This window comes from Mytilus galloprovincialis, chromosome 13 (genome assembly GCF_965363235.1).
Source record: "Mytilus galloprovincialis chromosome 13, xbMytGall1.hap1.1, whole genome shotgun sequence".
NCBI lineage: Eukaryota > Metazoa > Mollusca > Bivalvia > Mytilida > Mytilidae > Mytilus > Mytilus galloprovincialis.
Genome location: NC_134850.1, coordinates 14,663,241 through 14,684,586, shown reverse-complemented (window position 1 = coordinate 14,684,586; position 21,346 = coordinate 14,663,241). Strand labels below are relative to the sequence as shown.

Sequence of the window (21,346 nt, the reverse complement as noted above, 5' to 3'; positions counted from 1 at the left end):
AAATATTTTGTGCTTCAGAAAAATACATGACAATTAGGTTAGGCTAATTTTTGTAGAAAATAACTTATTGTATGGCAAGTATGCAAATACAAAAATGTTCCTTGTTTAGTACCTTCAATATTTGTCTCTACAATATCTTCCATGCATATGTATGCATCATACTTTTCATATACCGAGTATTTATGAATTTTTGAATTAGTTTGTTTCTAATATTGCGGAATATGCGTTATTTTATTCTCCACTTTGCAGTCATTCTTTGAATAAGTATTCCTTGTAAGACAATTTAAAGCCACATCAACTTCAATTCTTCATTTTCGGGCTTTTGGCCAAACTATAAGAGAACACAAATCCATGTTTGTCAAAGAACTCCACGTTACTTAATTTCATAATACACAAAAAATCCCAACCTTTCTCTATTCTTATATAGCATTAACTGTTTAAAGGATGTCATATTGTTATAATTCAAAATTAAATTTGTGTTGTTTATAGTTATTATCTGAGATATCGAAATTTCAGTGACAGTCATGAAGTAGCTAAAATGCCAAAAAAATATGGTATCATTAACAACGAGACAACTTTCCACAAGAGACCAACATGACTCAGATATTAACAAAAATAGGTCACCGTACGGCCTTCAACAATGAGCAAAGACCATACGGCATAGACAGCTATAAAAGGCTCCGAAATGACAATGTAAAACACTTTAGACGAGAAAACTAACGGCATTATTTATTAAAAAACTAAATTTTATGATATACTAGTATGTAGATATAGGAAGATGTGGTGTGAGTGCCAATGAGACATGCAACTCTCTATCCAAATAACAATTTATAAAAAGGTAAACCATTATAGGTCAATGTACGGCCTTCAACACGGAGCCTTGGCTCACACCGAACAACAAGCTATAAAGGGCCCCAAAATTACTAGTGTAAAAAAACAATAGCATAACATCACAACATAGAAAAACACACGTTAAAATATCAATTGGCAGACTTAATCAAAAAACATAAATTAATACACATATGTAGCTGTTTTCCTAAGAACTGTTAAAATAATATATGCATAAAAAGAAATGTCATAAGATGTTGGAAGTTTTCGTAAATAATTCATCGACATAACTTCATTATATGCTATTAGATATATGTTTTAAGTGTCAATATCAATAAAACACTTTCCAGTTACGATTATCTTTCCATTTTTAAATACCATAATTACGATTATCTTTTTTCCGAGTTACGATTATCATCCCGAATTTTTCGACGGCAATTTTCAAAGCGCTTAGACTAATCCAGTGCACCTTTACGATTCAAATATGATGTACTGGTATAGATAAACCTTGCAGCTGAGTAACTATTGACAAAACCATGCTACATTTAAGAAAAATGAGTGTAAAGATTTTACCTATATCTACCGTCGCCATATTGGGATAATCGTAATTGCAGTTACTATTATCTCTTTAATACCAGTGATTCTATAGAAAACCTAGGTATTTAGTAATACCTTAGAATTGCAAGGACAAAGCAACATAGAAGGGACCTATTTTTGAAGGTTGATGTGTCCATCATATTACATATGTGGCAACCTTTTGTAAAAGTCTTGTACTTAGTTAAACATTAGTTATTATTTAAGTTTCATTGCTAACTTAAAGTCGACACCTTATAATGTAGAATATCATTTTTCAATAGAAAAGGGTGTTTTAGATTTTTGACGATTGCAAAATTTCCGAGAAAGAATCGAGCAGTCCCTCTTCGAATGCAGCATTCACTATCTTAATAGACATGTCTTTGACAAGCAATACTGTGAACCACTGACAGTGTCTTTAAAGATCCAATGTGAAAAAATGTCAAAAATGGGTTACAGAGTATTGTCCCTGCTAAACTGAAGTGTGCATGTTTCAGCTCTGTGGTTCCCAGTGAAGACATATTTTATTTAGTTAAAACATTCGAGGTACACAGTCTGTAGAATGAAACAAAAGTTAAAGATGATGCTAGTCTTGGCGTAAACTCAAAAATTTATTTAATCGGAACTGGTTAGATATGAAATGAAGTCACAAGACACTCGCGAAAAGTCGCTGCTTGAAAAGGCAGAGTTGCCCTTCGTACAACTTAAACACGTAGTCCAACAATGGCTCAATGATCTACAGCATAATAAAAATATCACAAAGTTCACTATTAAAGAAATAACATGAATAAAACTTTTAGCCATTATAGATTTTTATATGTAAAAAAAAAACACAGCATAAATAGCTTACCTTCATAAAAAATTACAGGAACTATATTCATAGACAACCGATTACGAGCGACCAAACAGGCCAATCTTAAACATCAGATCATTTCGTCTTTTTCTATTGAGTTCTTTGAGTTTCTCGTTTGCTTTTTTCTCTGGCTTATTTACGCATGACATAACACCTTAATTTCATGTTTTAATATATATATTATATATACGTGTGTCTTGTGCATCAATATGCAATATGGGGTAAACGTCAAGGAAACAGCAATCTAGCAACATAAATACCAAAAGATATGTGTTTGGTTTGAATGGAAGCCAGATATATGCGAGTTTTTTTTCACTCAACAAGATAGCATCCCAACGACAAAAATGTATTAAAACGAACTATGCACTCGGCTACTGTTTTTTTTTACAATCTCTTTAAAACCTCTTGCTATATTCAATTTGAAAGATAAAAAAACAAAACTATCTATCAAACGAAAACTGGATCAAGTGAGAAAAAAGCTTCTTTCATTAGTACAAATTCTTGCTTCATTGATTATTTCAGAGTTAGAAGCTTGGTCCGACTTCAAAACTATGGTTGACATTTTCCAGCCGAATGTCAGTAGTTTTCTCCTGGTGCACCAGCTTTCTTCGCCATCATATAGCTGGTCGCCATGAAATAGCAAATAATAATAAAAGTGGCGTTAAAGACCAATAATGAATAAATCAATCATTGTATATATATATATCAGACGTTTCACACACAGATCTTATCCTTTATTGAGCAAGAATCTATGCATTTGAAATTGAATTTGACAATAGGAATTTTCCAGCATCGTGTAATGATGAATCCCGATATGACTGTAATATGTGCCACTGGACATGAATCTTAATCTTTGTGACCTTGTAATACGTAGAAGAATGGGAGAAAATTAAAGCAACTTAGCTTTCAACTTTTATCTACCATTCTATAGAAAACCTAGGTATTTAGTAATACCTTAGAATTGCAAGGACAAAGCAACATAGAAGGGACCTATTTTTGAAGGTTGATGTGTCCATCATATTACATATGTGGCAACCTTTTGTAAAAGTCTTGTACTTAGTTAAACATTAGTTATTATTTAAGTTTCATTGCTAACTTAAAGTCGACACCTTATAATGTAGAATATCATTTTTCAATAGAAAAGGGTGTTTTAGATTTTTGACGATTGCAAAATTTCCGAGAAAGAATCGAGCAGTCCCTCTTCGAATGCAGCATTCACTATCTTAATAGACATGTCTTTGACAAGCAATACTGTGAACCACTGACAGTGTCTTTAAAGATCCAATGTGAAAAAATGTCAAAAATGGGTTACAGAGTATTGTCCCTGCTAAACTGAAGTGTGCATGTTTCAGCTCTGTGGTTCCCAGTGAAGACATATTTTATTTAGTTAAAACATTCGAGGTACACAGTCTGTAGAATGAAACAAAAGTTAAAGATGATGCTAGTCTTGGCGTAAACTCAAAAATTGATTTAATCGGAACTGGTTAGATATGAAATGAAGTCACAAGACACTCGCGAAAAGTCGCTGCTTGAAAAGGCAGAGTTGCCCTTCGTACAACTTAAACACGTAGTCCAACACTGGCTCAATGATCTACAGCATAATAAAAATATCACAAAGTTCACTATTAAAGAAATAACATGAATAAAACTTTTAGCCATTATAGATTTTTATATGTAAAAAAAAAACACAGCATAAATAGCTTACCTTCATAAAAAATTACAGGAACTATATTCATAGACAACCGATTACGAGCGACCAAACAGGTCAATCTTAAACATCAGATCATTTCGTCTTTTTCTATTGAGTTCTTTGAGTTTCTCGTTTGCTTTTTTCTCTGGCTTATTTACGCATGACATAACACCTTAATTTCATGTTTTAATATATATATTATATATACGTGTGTCTTGTGCATCAATATGCAATATGGGGTAAACGTCAAGGAAACAGCAATCTAGCAACATAAATACCAAAAGATATGTGTTTGGTTTGAATGGAAGCCAGATATATGCGAGTTTTTTTTCACTCAACAAGATAGCATCCCAACGACAAAAATGTATTAAAACGAACTATGCACTCGGCTACTGTTTTTTTTTGCAATCTTTTTAAAACCTCTTGCTATATTCAATTTGAAAGATAAAAAAACAAAACTATCTATCAAACGAAAACTGGATCAAGTGAGAAAAAAGCTTCTTTCATTAGTACAAATTCTTGCTTCATTGATTATTTCAGAGTTAGAAGCTTGGTCCGACTTCAAAACTATGGTTGACATTTTCCAGCCGAATGTCAGTAGTTTTCTCCTGGTGCACCAGCTTTCTTCGCCATTATATAGCTGGTCGCCATGAAATAGCAAATAATAAAAAAAGTGGCGTTAAAGACCAATAATGAATAAATCAATCATTGTATATATATATCAGACGTTTCACACACAGATCTTATCCTTTATTGAGCAAGAATCTATGCATTTGAAATTGAATTTGACAATAGGAATTTTCCAGCATCGTGTAATGATGAATCCCGATATGACTGTAATATGTGCCACTTGACATGAATCTTAATCTTTGTGACCTTGTAATACGTAGAAGAATGGGAGAAAATTAAAGCAACTTAGCTTGTTACTTTTATCTACCATTCTATAGAAAACCTAGGTATTTAGTAATACCTTAGAATTGCAAGGACAAAGCAACATAGAAGGGACCTATTTTTGAAGGTTGATGTGTCCATCATATTACATAAGTGGCAACCTTTTGTAAAAGTCTTGTACTTAGTTAAACATTAGTTATTATTTAAGTTTCATTGCTAACTTAAAGTCGACACCTTATAATGTAGAATATCATTTTTCAATAGAAAAGGGTGTTTTAGATTTTTGACGATTGCAAAATTTCCGAGAAAGAATCGAGCAGTCCCTCTTCGAATGCAGCATTCACTATCTTAATAGACATGTCTTTGACAAGCAATACTGTGAACCACTGACAGTGTCTTTAAAGATCCAATGTGAAAAAATGTCAAAAATGGGTTACAGAGTATTGTCCCTGCTAAACTGAAGTGTGCATGTTTCAGCTCTGTGGTTCCCAGTGAAGACATATTTTATTTAGTTAAAACATTCGAGGTACATAGTCTGTAGAATGAAACAAAAGTTTAAGATGATGCTAGTCTTGGCGTAAACTCAAAAATTGATTTAATCGGAACTGGTTAGATATGAAATGAAGTCACAAGACACTCGCGAAAAGTCGCTGCTTGAAAAGGCAGAGTTGCCCTTCGTACAACTTAAACACGTAGTCCAACAATGGCTCAATGATCTACAGCATAATAAAAATATCACAAAGTTCACTATTAAAGAAATAACATGAATAAAACTTTTAGCCATTATAGATTTTTATATGTAAAAAAAAAACACAGCATAAATAGCTTACCTTCATAAAAAATTACAGGAACTATATTCATAGACAACCGATTACGAGCGACCAAACAGGTCAATCTTAAACATCAGATCATTTCGTCTTTTTCTATTGAGTTCTTTGAGTTTCTCGTTTGCTTTTTTCTCTGGCTTATTTACGCATGACATAACACCTTAATTTCATGTTTTAATATATATATTATATATACGTGTGTCTTGTGCATCAATATGCAATATGGGGTAAACGTCAAGGAAACAGCAATCTAGCAACATAAATACCAAAAGATATGTGTTTGGTTTGAATGGAAGCCAGATATATGCGAGTTTTTTTTCACTCAACAAGATAGCATCCCAACGACAAAAATGTATTAAAACGAACTATGCACTCGGCTACTGTTTTTTTTTGCAATCTTTTTAAAACCTCTTGCTATATTCAATTTGAAAGATAAAAAAACAAAACTATCTATCAAACGAAAACTGGATCAAGTGAGAAAAAAGCTTCTTTCATTAGTACAAATTCTTGCTTCATTGATTATTTCAGAGTTAGAAGCTTGGTCCGACTTCAAAACTATGGTTGACATTTTCCAGCCGAATGTCAGTAGTTTTCTCCTGGTGCACCAGCTTTCTTCGCCATTATATAGCTGGTCGCCATGAAATAGCAAATAATAAAAAAAGTGGCGTTAAAGACCAATAATGAATAAATCAATCATTGTATATATATATCAGACGTTTCACACACAGATCTTATCCTTTATTGAGCAAGAATCTATGCATTTGAAATTGAATTTGACAATAGGAATTTTCCAGCATCGTGTAATGATGAATCCCGATATGACTGTAATATGTGCCACTTGACATGAATCTTAATCTTTGTGACCTTGTAATACGTAGAAGAATGGGAGAAAATTAAAGCAACTTAGCTTGTTACTTTTATCTACCATTCTATAGAAAACCTAGGTATTTAGTAATACCTTAGAATTGCAAGGACAAAGCAACATAGAAGGGACCTATTTTTGAAGGTTGATGTGTCCATCATATTACATAAGTGGCAACCTTTTGTAAAAGTCTTGTACTTAGTTAAACATTAGTTATTATTTAAGTTTCATTGCTAACTTAAAGTCGACACCTTATAATGTAGAATATCATTTTTCAATAGAAAAGGGTGTTTTAGATTTTTGACGATTGCAAAATTTCCGAGAAAGAATCGAGCAGTCCCTCTTCGAATGCAGCATTCACTATCTTAATAGACATGTCTTTGACAAGCAATACTGTGAACCACTGACAGTGTCTTTAAAGATCCAATGTGAAAAAATGTCAAAAATGGGTTACAGAGTATTGTCCCTGCTAAACTGAAGTGTGCATGTTTCAGCTCTGTGGTTCCCAGTGAAGACATATTTTATTTAGTTAAAACATTCGAGGTACACAGTCTGTAGAATGAAACAAAAGTTTAAGATGATGCTAGTCTTGGCGTAAACTCAAAAATTGATTTAATCGGAACTGGTTAGATATGAAATGAAGTCACAAGACACTCGCGAAAAGTCGCTGCTTGAAAAGGCAGAGTTGCCCTTCGTACAACTTAAACACGTAGTCCAACAATGGCTCAATGATCTACAGCATAATAAAAATATCACAAAGTTCACTATTAAAGAAATAGCATGAATAAAACTTTTAGCCATTATAGATTTTTATATGTAAAAAAAAAAAACACAGCATAAATAGCTTACCTTCATAAAAAATTACAGGAACTATATTCATAGACAACCGATTACGAGCGACCAAACAGGTCAATCTTAAACATCAGATCATTTCGTCTTTTTCTATTGAGTTCTTTGAGTTTCTCGTTTGCTTTTTTCTCTGGCTTATTTACGCATGACATAACACCTTAATTTCATGTTTTAATATATATATTATATATACGTATGTCTTGTGCATCAATATGCAATATGGGGTAAACGTCAATGAAACAGCAATCTAGCAACATAAATACCAAAAGATATGTGTTTGGTTTGAATGGAAGCCAGATATATGCGAGTTTTTTTTTTCACTCAACAAGATAGCATCCCAACGACAAAACTGTATTAAAACGAACTATGCACTCGGCTACTGTTTTTTTTTTTACACTCTACTTTTTAAAACCTCTTGCTATATTCAATTCTCTGTAAGCATCAAAATATGATGGAAACCAGTGGTCACAGATTTTCATAAAACTTTTTTAAATGAATGCTTAGTGATGTAAAAACATCTTTGTCATAATAAAAAAATATTGTAATGTTCATTGCCATACAATTCATTTTCAGTAATTTACAGTAGAAACCTTTAAAATCCAACTAAGTATTTCTTCAAAACGCACCGATGAAATCCCTTGAAAATAACAGAATACAAAGTTCTCTCCTAATAGTTTTTATATGCCAAAAATCAGATATGTGTTATTTCAAATAAGAAAAATAATTCACCTTGGTCATATAGAAATTTGCTGTCAGGAGTGCAAACTTCTACTAGAGTTATTTCCCTTAGTACAACTCTTTTGTTGTTTATGTTGAAAATAAAAGTAGCTTCAGCAGCAGACACACGAAATGGTTTGCAATTTTAACACAAACTGCACTACAGATGAGTGTTCTGATGATGTAACTGATATCAACACATGTGATTGCAATGACAAAAATATAATTTTAACTGAATCTGGTCTTTTGCCAAAGAATTTTACTGATTTTTATATATGCTCAACCCATTTTAACCAATTATTGAAAAGAAACTCTGATTTGAGAAGGAGAAAAGTATGTCAGCTTCCTACTTTGATAAGTGCTCATCCTCCAGTAGCATCACATTCTGTTGTTGGTGTTAAAAAGCCAAAGCCTAGCCGCAATATCACCATCAATGATGTAGAGAAGATTCAGAAGTGTTATGGCCTCACACTTCCTATTGGAATGTTGGAACACGTAAGTTAAAAACTAAGTTATATGTGACTGTTTATTTTTTTTTTCTTTCCAATTGCCTGGTAGTTTACATTAGTTTAATATTTTTTTAAATAACACTCTAGAAATACAAAAGAGCCCCTTTTTAGCTACCATTTTAATTTTTAGGGGGGGTGTCCTGTACTTCTTTTAGTTGTAATCTGAGATTATCTCTTTCTTGCATTTTTATTTTTCATTCTATCTAGATATTGGGACCTGTTTTATTCTTTTTTTGATTTTATTCTGACTTTTTGTTTACATTATTTGTCATCCTGCCATTTTGTGGACAAAGTTGCTCATCCAGCCTTTTTTCCCTCAAAACTTCTGATGCTCCTGTCCTGCCTTTTTTTTTTATCCTTTACCCTTTAAAAATCAAATGGAAGCTTCCTAATAAGGGGAGGATCCTACATTTGAGGTACTGATTTATGTTTATATAAAACTATAGTATATCAGTGGGGTGCAATTTACATGTCAATAGGTCATACACATGAACATGTTGATCTTTTCTGTTACATGTAAGATGTCTGTAAAAACTATGTTTTGATCTTTCCAATCTCAATATAAACATAACAATTGCTGTAAAGTTTCTATTAACCATATTCATGTACATGTATATACATGTAAGTTTTCAGGAATGATTGGACCCAAATGGGAAAAAAATCCAATATATTTAAACAACCCATATGCCCTTTTAAAAAAAAAATCTTAAGAAGCACATTTCCAAATGATCAATACAGCCTATGTCAAGTCAATGCTTCTTTTTTTCAGCTGCATGCACTAGCTGCCTTATTAAAATTTCCAAGCAGTCCACAGAGATAGAAGCTGAAAGTCTGGATCAAGGAAAGTGTGAAGATGACCAGGTAAGGCAAACAAAATATTGTTTTTAAATTTACATGTACAGCAAGCTCTATAAACATAAATATGGATAAAAATAATCCAATGCATACCAATCATAACTGCTAAGTTAATTACACTTTATACAAATTCCATATAGGGTCAATGAACTCTTACCTAATTTACTGGAACAAAAAATAATCCAAAAAAAAACTTCATAAACCTGTCTGACACCAGTATCAACTTTATGAACAATTTTGTATACAACAGACACATTGCACCATAATCTGCTAAGATATAGGTCTTTAGCATATATGTTTATGCTTGATTGACTGTATGTTTGTTCAATATAAATTCTACATAGAGATGTTGAATGATGGGCAATGAGACAGCTACCCACCAAAGAACACAGATATGAACAAATGCAGGTTACTGTATGGGTTTGAAATGAAAACAATTTCTTTTGGTATGGAAAGGCTATAAAAAGAGAAAGGGCCCCTGGATAATAAAATGTAAAGCAGTCTAAAATAGAAAATAAATGTCAGGATGTACCAAAAAACATTGAATGACCAATACAATTCTTATCAATAGTATAAAAAATATACTGATTTTATATTTGTATTCAACAGATTCAGCAATGCACAAAATTGAAAACAGATGATGAAACCTGTCTCATGGAGACTGACGAGCTGGATGTGTTAACAGAAAAAGAAGATATTTGCGATAATCTTGAAAGCACAGCTAGTGTCATTTTCGATATAAATGATGTTGTTTTTTTTTGTTTTATTTTTTTGGGGGGGGGGGTCCTAAAATATTAGACAATTATAACAAGGTAAAGGATATTTTAGTCATCATTTGCATTATTTCAACACAAGAACAACATATTTATCATTTTTTGGGCACAATTCATACAAAAACAAGAAGATGTGGTATCATGGCTAACGAGTCAAATCTCCACCAGAGACCAAAGGCATTGACGTTAAAAGCTAATGGTCATTCTAATGTCTTCAACAATAAGCAAAACCCATAATTACATAGTCAGCTACAAAAGGCCCCCAAAAGACAAATGTAAAACAATGCAATGAGGAAAACTAGCATTTCCCCCCCCTCTATAAATCTGTCCCTTTTTGCAATGATTTTGAATTATAAAATTTGAATTAAAATTACCTTTGCAATTGATAAAAGTGCAAAATAAAAGCACATAGAAAATGTTCATTTTGCTAAGAAATACATTTGATTTTAACTAAAGTATATATTTGCATTTGTTTTTTCTGCATTACTTTTTTTGTTGATGTTCGATGTTTGATGTTTAAATGTAAAGATTTTATAAACAGGTTTATGTATTATATACTAGTACATGTGTCTGTGTCTTACGTACCAAAAAATATATATATATTTGTCGAACTTAAAACAAGGTTCAGGATTTTAAAAAATTTACACAAAATACATCATTATTTTTCAGATTGAAATTTCAGCATCCGAATATACAGTTACATCAGAAGAGTCAGGCAGTCAAAATTATTTATCTCAGTCACAAGTAAGTAAAATCTCCAAAATAAGTATTCTATCACTTTACATTGATTAAAGTTTATATCATTAACACTTAAACATGATCAATGTGACAACTCAAAAACAGAAATTAAAGCCGCATTCAAAAGACATGAATCCTGAAGTATATATTTTAGGCACAATTACCAGAAATTAATAGGAAACAGAATTAAAAGAAGAACATTCAAAATATATGAGCATTACATTGTTCAGTTGTTTGTGTTAATGTAAGATTGATTATCAACATATACATAATTCTTTACCGCTGCCTGTGTAATGTCTAGTGGCAAGTATTTGATGCATATTTAGAGTGAAAATAAAAACTTTAGTACAGTTATCAGGTTATATTAATCTTTTACTCAGAAAATAATTTTGTACATGTACTAATACTCTGCTGTGATACTTTACTATATATAGAATAACCATACATTGTCTCGAAATATCAATGTTATTTGTGCAAGACTAAGAAACAGGTAGAAAGCGAGGCTGTGCCGAGCATTTCTAGCTGTTTCGAGCCGAGTACACATAACTTTTATATTTAGAGACAATGTATGGTTATTCTTTATATACTGCAACTCTTATAACTGTTCTAAATGAAGTATTTAGGGTAAAAAACATCATTTCTTAATTTTGAGCGGAAGACGTCAAATTTCTGCAAACCTGTATGTTTTATTGACGTCATTAATAAAACTCTACGGAAACGCATTGTCAACGTCATAAAAAAGGTGATATACGGTCAGTGACTTTATATCACATATGAATATACGGTCAATGCAATTTGACTGCTCAAATAGCACAGTTGCAGTATATATAATAATATTAAACATGTATGAGGATAATGCAGGACTAGCTCCCTGCAGAGGTGTTTTAATTTTTTTTTCAACATTTCTGATTTTTTTGAAAGCTCTTGAAATCATAATATAACAAAGAAGATGTGGTATGACTGCCAATGAGACAACTGTCCACAAGAGACCAAAATGACACAGACATTAACAACTTGTTTTCAGGTTCTTTGATATAAATTTGGGGTTTCAAACATCACTTAACAAGAGACATTACGTCATGTGGCAAATATTTCATGCATTTTTAGGACAACAACAAATAAACAATAAATATTATTGTAAAGTTCTTTAATGAGAGAAGGAAGACTTCTTTCTGGTACTTTAGAATTATAACGTTTTTATTACAAGTTTTTGGGATTGCGCCTAAATTTGTACAGTTAGTAGGACTTTAAATTTGTTTTATGAATGTATTTCAATAGTTCATTATCAGTTTACAAAATGTATTTGTCTGTTTAAACCATTCTGCTTTCATTTTTGTTTTGAAAGGGAAGTAACTACTTACAAAATACTAAACCTATATAGTTGCTAACCCTATGCGGTAACTAACCATGTATTTTTGAGGACACTCTATATCAAATATATATAGTCACCATGTGTAATTCATTAACCAATCATATCCCCATAAATCTATAGGAGGTAAGATAAAATATATTATCATATACTTAGACTAAATAACATTTGATTTTTACTGTATGATAATAACATTAAATTAACGTAAACTCCATATTTTTCGAATTTGTGCTTAGTGGGCTGATATGAAAAGATTATCACATGCTTCGATTGTTATCACATGCCTTTCTGTAACGTTATTACATGGCATTCCGGTGATGCTCGGCAAATTCCGGAAAATACACCTCAATGCTACGTTTTCAATGAAAAACATTACACTTTTTGAAGTAGTGTATAAAACAATCATATTTGGATACTGGAAAGTATATTGTTTGAAGAATAAAATTAATAATAATAAAAAAATGTATTTAATAAACGCATGTTTTGAAAGTTTCAAACATAATTTAGAAAGTTTCTTTTAAAAAAGTTGACTTTTCCAAACAGTGTTCATTATGTATATTGTTGAATTATTTATTTTGTCGATTTGTCCATATTTTTATATTTTTCTTCTCTGTTGAGGCTTATGATAGAAAAATTTCATATCGAATTGTACTAAATCTAGGGTCCGACGTCAGTGAACTTTTCAAGCTATGAACTTCTATTTTGGAACCACGTAAAAGGATCATTTTAATGAATCTGTTATTTTTTTCCATTGTTGAAGCATATGATAAAAATATCATAACATGTAAATTTTCATATCTCATTCATTATCAGCCCTCGGTCAATATAAGTCCTAGAGCCATGCGGCTCTTGTGCTGATATAAAACCTAGGGCTGATAATACATGCGATATGAAAAATGCCATGTAAGGCAGCAACCATTTGATTTTCTGGAGGGGGGGGGGGCTATGGTTTTTTTTGGAAAAAAAAGTTTGTTTCCAGTTTTGGGAGAAAAAAATAATTTATTTTTGATTCTGAGAAAAAAAAAAATTGTTTGTTTCACCCTCAGCTGCCACTATATGTAATGCAAAAATTGAAAGAAAAAAATTGTTTTCGACTTGTTGCGAAAAAAAATAGATTGTTTTTCGCCATAGGCGAAAAAAAATATTTGTCCAGAAAAAAAAAACCATAGCCCCCCCCCCCCCCAGAAAATCAAATGGTGGCTGCCTAATAATCTGATATTATTGCCACTACAATTATCTGAAATAGATTTGTATATTTCTCATTGAGTTTCCATTGACAAAAGCTTCTGTATGAAAATAAGGAAATGTTGTAAAGTCGTGAATAAGACAACTATTTACCAAGTTGTGTCCCTTTATAATGGTACATGCAAGCAGGGGCATCATCTATGACCCATGGGCCCATTCCTCATTTATTTAATTGTAATCAGTTTTATACTTCTTTGCAGCAATCAGTCAGAAGTTATGAACGTTGCAGCTACTTGACATCTTTGAATGATTTCCTGTCATCAGTCAGATTGCAGGAATTCTCAGAAAAAGAAAGAAAAACATGGCAGTCCTACACATTTAAAACAAGAAACACCTATAAAGAAAGATTTGATGAGATTATGAACTTGATAATTGGAATTTTATTTCCAAATGATGTTGACGAAGTAATTGAAGATATAAAATGTTCCAAGCAGTTAAATGAAGAAAACAGAACTGGTCATACAGAGAAGCAGAATCCTGGCAACAAGGGAGACAAGTTCTTTCAGTTCTTGCCTCAAGAATGTCCTTCAAGGACTTACTGTCTCTACTACCAGAAGTAACATCTCATCGCTACTATGCTGCTCTCAGTCATTCAAAGAAAATAGGGCCAGCACTTCCAATTCCTGAGAAAAAATTGCATCGACAAAAATTAGATCCTGAAAGATTAGACTAATTCTTAGATTTCATTACATCCAGTCATGTTGTCCGTGATCTACCTTTTGGGGAAAAAAAACTGAAGTTTTCAGATGGAACAGTCCACAATTTACCTAACGTTGTACGTTGCATGGGTTCAGCAGACATAATACAGCAGTACAAAGCATACTGTCAGGAAAATGAAATTTTACTTTTAGGTAAGGCCAAATAAAGATATATATAGAAAAATAGACAAATTAAAGGATATCATATGGGGTATCCATCCATGACACAAAATCTAAAACAAAAACACACACAAGAAACAAAAAGCATAGGAACAGTGGAATACCATGGCACATATCTATAGCCTTTTGTAGGAAAGATGATGGAAGCATTGGTAGCCTTGGGTTTGTTCATTTGTTTGCAACCCAAATATCCCAGGTTAGAACTTTTTATATGAATAAGCTATAATTTTTATGTACAAATAATTATTTTTTACTGTAAAGATAACATATTGAAAAATATATGGTAGGGCAAGTAGGAACTTTGTTGCAAAATTCAGCTATAACAAAGAAAGAATAGAGGGTAAATGTACATGAGACAACATCTCAACATATAACATAGTTTAAATTATAATAAATATGAATGGCACACAATAAAGCAAGCTGAAGATGGTGTAATAGGCCTAGCAGACAACTTGTAAAATATTTTTAAAATGTGTAAGAGGAACCATACCATGACAATGAGTAAGAATATCACTTAAAAAATATAAAGCAAAGACATTGGCTAATGAATTTAATCGTGCCATTGGTGAGATTAAATGTGGTCAGTACACTGATGTAGTTGTGAGATATGTATTTTCCATATTCATAATGCATTTTTATACACTAAGAATAAAAGACAAACAAGTGAACATGTATATCATTAATTAATGTTGAATTAAAGATTGGCTTGTTAATTTTTTTTTATCTTGGGGTTAACCTTTGGTATAATTAATCAAATAGTGTATGTACATGTATGACTACCCTTAACAAAATTGTGTTCGAATGCCCACTCATATACTTGATATGATACTGTCTTCTGAAAACAATTTAGTATCTGTGCTCTAATTTCAGTTGTAGTTGATCAATGCTTAGGAAATGGATATTTTATAAAGGTTGTGATTTATTTTGTTTATATTCTTTTAACAGGACAGCCAAGTAACAGCCAGTATTATCCAAGATGTTATGGATAAAATTAGAGAAATTAACACCACTGACATCAAATTTCATGTATGGTCTGACAATGCTGGTTGCTACAAGTCAACAGAGATGCTTTCATTCTTATTCCATTCAGGTCTTACCCTGTCATATGACTTCTGTGAATCCCAGAATGGGAAGGGACCATGTGACCGCACTGCTGCAACCATCAAATCTTCTATTACATTACACTAGTTATTTTTCTTCTTAAAAGCATTTACAATAATTTCAGTTTATTTGCAGGCAATAGACAAGTCAGCAAAAAATGTAAAGTACATAGTTCGTGTTATAGAAGGAACTGAGTGTAGGAAAACCAAGTACACTGCTATACCTGCAATATCAAGTTATAGTAACTTCACATTTAGCGCACATGGCATTACTGCATGGAAGGCATACCAAGTTGGCACAGGTAAAAAGATAAATTTTATTTTCATAATTCCCTGCAACATGAATATCAAAATAGAAGATGTGGTATGATAGCTAATGAGACAACTATCCAAGAAGAGACCAAATGACACATAAATTAACAGCTATAGGTCACTATATGGCCTTCAATGATGAGCAAAGCCCATTGGAGTCTTTGCAGTACTCTTAGAATGCTTGTTAATTTATTATTTTCTTATCCTTTCTTTTTATAATTTCCTAATCATGATTAAGATCTCAAAACACTGATTTTCTATTGTTATCTGTAAGCAGTCAATAGAACATAACTTGATATATATGATTCAAGTATTGTTTTTTGCGATTATGTTGAAAACAACCTCACATATTTTTTAGTTTGCTCCAAGTCAGAATATAGTGTCCAAATATTATTTATGTCTTCCTGCAAACCGTTTCCTTCATGTGGGTTAGCAGGTTTAAGATCCAAATAAACAAGTTTGCTGGCACTATTTAATTCACTCCCTAACATGGGACAGTGGTGTAACAGTTTAACATCAGAACAAACTATAAAAAACAGTTCTTACTTGTCAGATTGATCAATACAAAGCAAAAAACAACTAACAATATAGACACAGACTAGATGTGGCAGCCAGGGATTATATATATCCAGCACTAGACTCAAAGTTTAGTTATATTCATTTCACACATACATTTCATGTCAATAGCTACAATATAAAGCCAATTCATGTTCACTGAGTGTAAAACAGCAACAATCAATCAATTGATCAGTTATTGTTTAAACAGTATTCTCAAATTATAAGTTAAATAATTTTATTTTCTACATTTTAGGAAAGCTAATACCTTCATCTGATATTCCAACTGTTGAAAAGTGTATTCTAAACACTTCATGTTCAGAGATAGAGGGTGAAATTGATGTGGTTTTTCACCAACTGCCACTTAAAGCTGAAAAGGAAGAAAACACCATAACATGTGCAAATGAGGGATGCACACTGTCTTTTTCATCTTTTCATGAGCTGTCAAGCCACTTAATGTTCGGCAAGTGTGAGTTTGAATTTAGGTGCCAGTTTAGTAATGGATGTGACATTACTAAGAAGACTTACATTTCAAAGATGTCCAAGTCTTTTTCAACCAACTTTCAAGTTTCATCAGCAGGGCTGACAGTTGGAATTGATGACAACTCTGATTTAGAACTTGGCTGGGCATTGAAAGAAGAAAGGAAGAACAAAAGATTTAATGTGAACCAAAAAGAATATCTTACTGAAAAATTTAATAAAGGTCTAAAAACTGGAAGAAAGGAAGATCCTTTTTTGGTATCAGAGGAAATGCTGACTGAGAGAAAAGAAGATGGAAATAGAAGATTTTCATATGATGAAATCCTTTCGGTACAGCAAATTACAAGTTTCTTTTCTAGAATGAGCAGGAAGAACAAATCGTTTGATGATTCTGTTGATGCATCAAGGGAAGAAACTATAACAACTGTCAGGAGAGAACTAACTGCAGATGAACTTAATTAAATTTCGTTTACCATCTTTATGTAAAAAACTACAAATATTTTATGCACTTATAATATGGTATGATTGTCAATGACATAAATCCTATAAATGACACATAATTCAACAACTATAGGTCATTGTAGAGTCTTTAACAATGATCAAAGCTCATACTGCATTATCAGCTATAAAAGGCCTCAAAATGACAAATTTAAATAGGTTAAAGTCGAATTGCGAAAACAATTTGTTTTTCTAATAAAAAAACCAATGAGACATCAACCTCACAGTCCATTGAACATAGACAATGATGGTAAGAGTTTCCGTTATAAGTTTTTGGTAAAAGTTTTTGGTCAAGGAAGTTTTTGATGAAATTGAACTCCAATCAACTTGAAACTTAGTACACATGTTCCCTAAGATATGATCTTTCTAATTTAACATGTCTAAATGCCAAATTAGATTTTTATACCCCAATTTCACAGTCAACTAAACATAGAAAATGATAGTGTGCATGGGGCATCTTTGGACGGTTGACACAATCTTTTTCTTGCTTAAGTTTGATAAATAATGAGATTTGGATTTCCTTTGATATTTCCAACCAAAGACAGACATTGACTTGTAATTTGTTTGCATAGTGTTTTAACACCAGTGCAAGGCTGTAGTATATTTTTTCAAAGTTGAAGTGAAGTGAGGTGCACAATGTATGCACTAACTGTTACTGGTTCTGACTAAATTTACACTTAAAATTTTCATAATTTTACCATAAAACTGTTATTTACACTCTTGAGAGTTGATAAAGTCTGAATCTTTACTGACATGGTAACCTTCACAACACCCTTTTGTTTGAGATATGCTTTTTGAGAGGATACTGGAGTAAATATTTGTATGCAGAAGCTATAAAATACATATTTTTGGCGATTTTTTTTTTTTTTTGGCTTAGGGTCATACTTATGGTTACTATGGTAGCCACAATCTTAAATTAACATTTATCTCTTCAAATAGAGTAAAATTCATATTTAGATCCAAATGAACTAAATTTTCTTCATTTTTAACTTAAAATTTGCAAATTTCAAAATTTTTGTTTTTTTTATAAATTTTCATTCACTGCCATGGCAACGCATTTTTTTTTAGAGAAATAACACTACTCCAATTTTTTGATATTTTGGACTTTATGCTTTAAGCATTATATATGCATTATTTTAAGAACATCTGTCGGTGCATTTTTTCACAGTCTATTATTAAAATTGGTAAAAAATACAATTTTCCAGAAATCCCCAAAAAGTCAAAATCATGGGTTTTGGCAGCTTCAAAAAACTGTGATAGGAACTTTTTTTTATTATGTTATATATTGTTATTATATGCTTAGCTCATTGTCTTCATGATGACAAATAAAGAATATGACCTCAGAACAGTTTGCTTTATGTTTTATATGCAAAGAAAACAGTAATTTCACTGATTGAAAGACTCTTGTAGAAGCCTTATTTGATGATGTATGGTAACCATGGCAACCACAACTCTGTGTATCAATATTATACCAAATTTCAAACAAGGGTGACATATGAGTATTAACTACCAAGTTTCATTGAAATTTGAGGTCCTCACTTTCCCACCCTATATCAGAAATTTTGATGCTTACAGAGAATGGCTCTTATAATGTAGAATATCATTTTTCAATAGAAAAGGGTGTTTTAGATTTTTGACGATTGCAAAATTTCCGAGAAAGAATCGAGCAGTCCCTCTTCGAATGCAGCATTCACTATCTTAATAGATATGTCTTTGACAAGCAATACTGTGAACCACTGACAGTGTCTTTAAAGATCCAATGTGAAAAAATGTCAAAAATGGGTTACAGAGTATTGTCCCTGCTAAACTGAAGTGTGCATGTTTCAGCTCTATGGTTCCCAGTGAAGACATATTTTTTTTAGTTAAAACATTCGAGGTACACAGTCTGTAGAATGAAACAAAAGTTAAAGATGATGCTAGTCTTGGCGTAAACTCAACAATTTATTTAATCGGAACTGGTTAGATATGAAATGAAGTCACAAGACACATGCGAAAAGTCGCTGCTTGAAAAGGCAGAGTTGCCCTTCGTACAACTTAAACACGTAGTCCAACAATGGCTCAATGATCTACAGCATATTAAAAATATCACAAAGTTCACTATTAAAGAAATAACATGAATAAAACTTTTAGCCATTATAGATTTTTATATGTAAAAAAAAAAACACAGCATAAATAGCTTACCTTCATAAAAAATTACAGGAACTATATTCATAGACAACCGATTACGAGCGACCAAACAGGTCAATCTTAAACATCAGATCATTTCGTCTTTTTCTATTGAGTTCTTTGAGTTTCTCGTTTGCTTTTTTCTCTGGCTTATTTACGCATGACATAACACCTTAATTTCATGTTTTAATATATATATTATATATACGTGTGTCTTGTGCATCAATATGCAATATGGGGTAAACATCAAGGAAACAGCAATCTAGCAACATAAATACCAAAAGATATGTGTTTGGTTTGAATGGAAGCCAGATATATGCGAGTTTTTTTTTCACTCAACAAGATAGCATCCCAACGACAAAAATGTATTAAAACGAACTATGCACTCGGCTACTGTTCTTTTTTTTACACTCTTTTTAAAACCTCTTGCTATATTCAATTTGAAAGATAAAAAAACAAAACTATCTATCAAACGAAAACTGGATCAAGTGAGAAAAAAGCTTCTTTCATTAGTACAAATTATTGCTTCATTGATTATTTCAGAGTTAGAAGCTTGGTCCGACTTCAAAACTATGTTTGACATTTTCCAGCCGAATGTCAGTAGTTTTCTCCTGGTGCACCAGCTTTCTTCGCCATTATATAGCTGGTCGCCATGAAATAGCAAATAATAATAAAAGTGGCGTTAAAGACCAATAATGAATAAATCAATCATTGTATATATATCAGACGTTTCACACACAGATCTTATCCTTTATTGAGCAAGAATCTATGCATTTGAAATTGAATTTGACAATAGGAATTTTCCAGCATCGTGTAATGATGAATCCCGATATGACTGTAATATGTGCCACTGGACATGAATCTTAATCTTTGTGACCTTGTAATACGTAGAAGAATGGGAGAAAATTAAAGCAACTTAGCTTTCAACTTTTATCTACCATTCTAGAGAAAACCTAGGTATTTAGTAATACCTTAGAATTGCAAGGACAAAGCAACATAGAAGGGACCTATTTTTGAAGGTTGATGTGTCCATCATATTACATATGTGGCAACCTTTTGTAAAAGTCTTGTACTTAGCTAAACATTAGTTATTATTTAAGTTCCATTGCTAACTTAAAGTCGACACCTTATAATGTAGAATATCATTTTTTAATAGAAAAGGGTGTTTTAGATTTTTGACGATTGCAAAATTTCCGAGAAAGAATCCAGCAGTCCCTCTTCGAATGCAGCATTCACTATCTTAATAGACATGTCTTTGACAAGCAATACTGTGAACCACTGACAGTGTCTTTAAAGATCCAATGTGAAAAAATGTCAAAAATGGGTTACAGAGTATCGTCCCTGCTAAACTGAAGTGTGCATGTTTCAGCTCTGTGGTTCCCAGTGAAGACATATTTTTTTTTAGTTAAAACATTCGAGGTACACAGTCTGTAGAATGAAACAAAAGTTAAAGATGATGGTAGTCTTGGCGTAAACTCAAAAATTTATTTAATCGGAACTTGTTAGATATGAAATGAAGTCACAAGACACATGCGAAAAGTCGCTGCTTGAAAAGGCAGAGTTGCCCTTCGTACAACTTAAACACGTAGTCCAACAATGGCTCAATGATCTACAGCATAATAAAAATATCACAAAGTTCACTATTAAAGAAATAACATGAATAAAACTTTTAGCCATTATAGATGTTTATATGTAAAAAAAAAAACACAGCATAAATAGCTTACCTTCATAAAAAATTACAGGAACTATATTCATAGACAACCGATTACGAGCGACCA

The 21,346-nt window shown here is 32.0% G+C and overlaps 1 long non-coding RNA gene across 1 annotated transcript; it reads left to right on the top strand.

Moving 5' to 3' along the window:
* The first annotated feature begins 8,626 nt into the window (after window positions 1–8,626).
* LOC143057273 (uncharacterized) lies at window positions 8,627–15,628 on the top strand. The gene is made up of 4 exons (XR_012972691.1): window positions 8,627–9,460; window positions 10,064–10,971; window positions 13,780–14,430; window positions 15,403–15,628. It is a non-coding gene; the product is annotated as an uncharacterized LOC143057273 (long non-coding RNA).
* The last annotated feature ends 5,718 nt before the right edge of the window (window positions 15,629–21,346 follow it).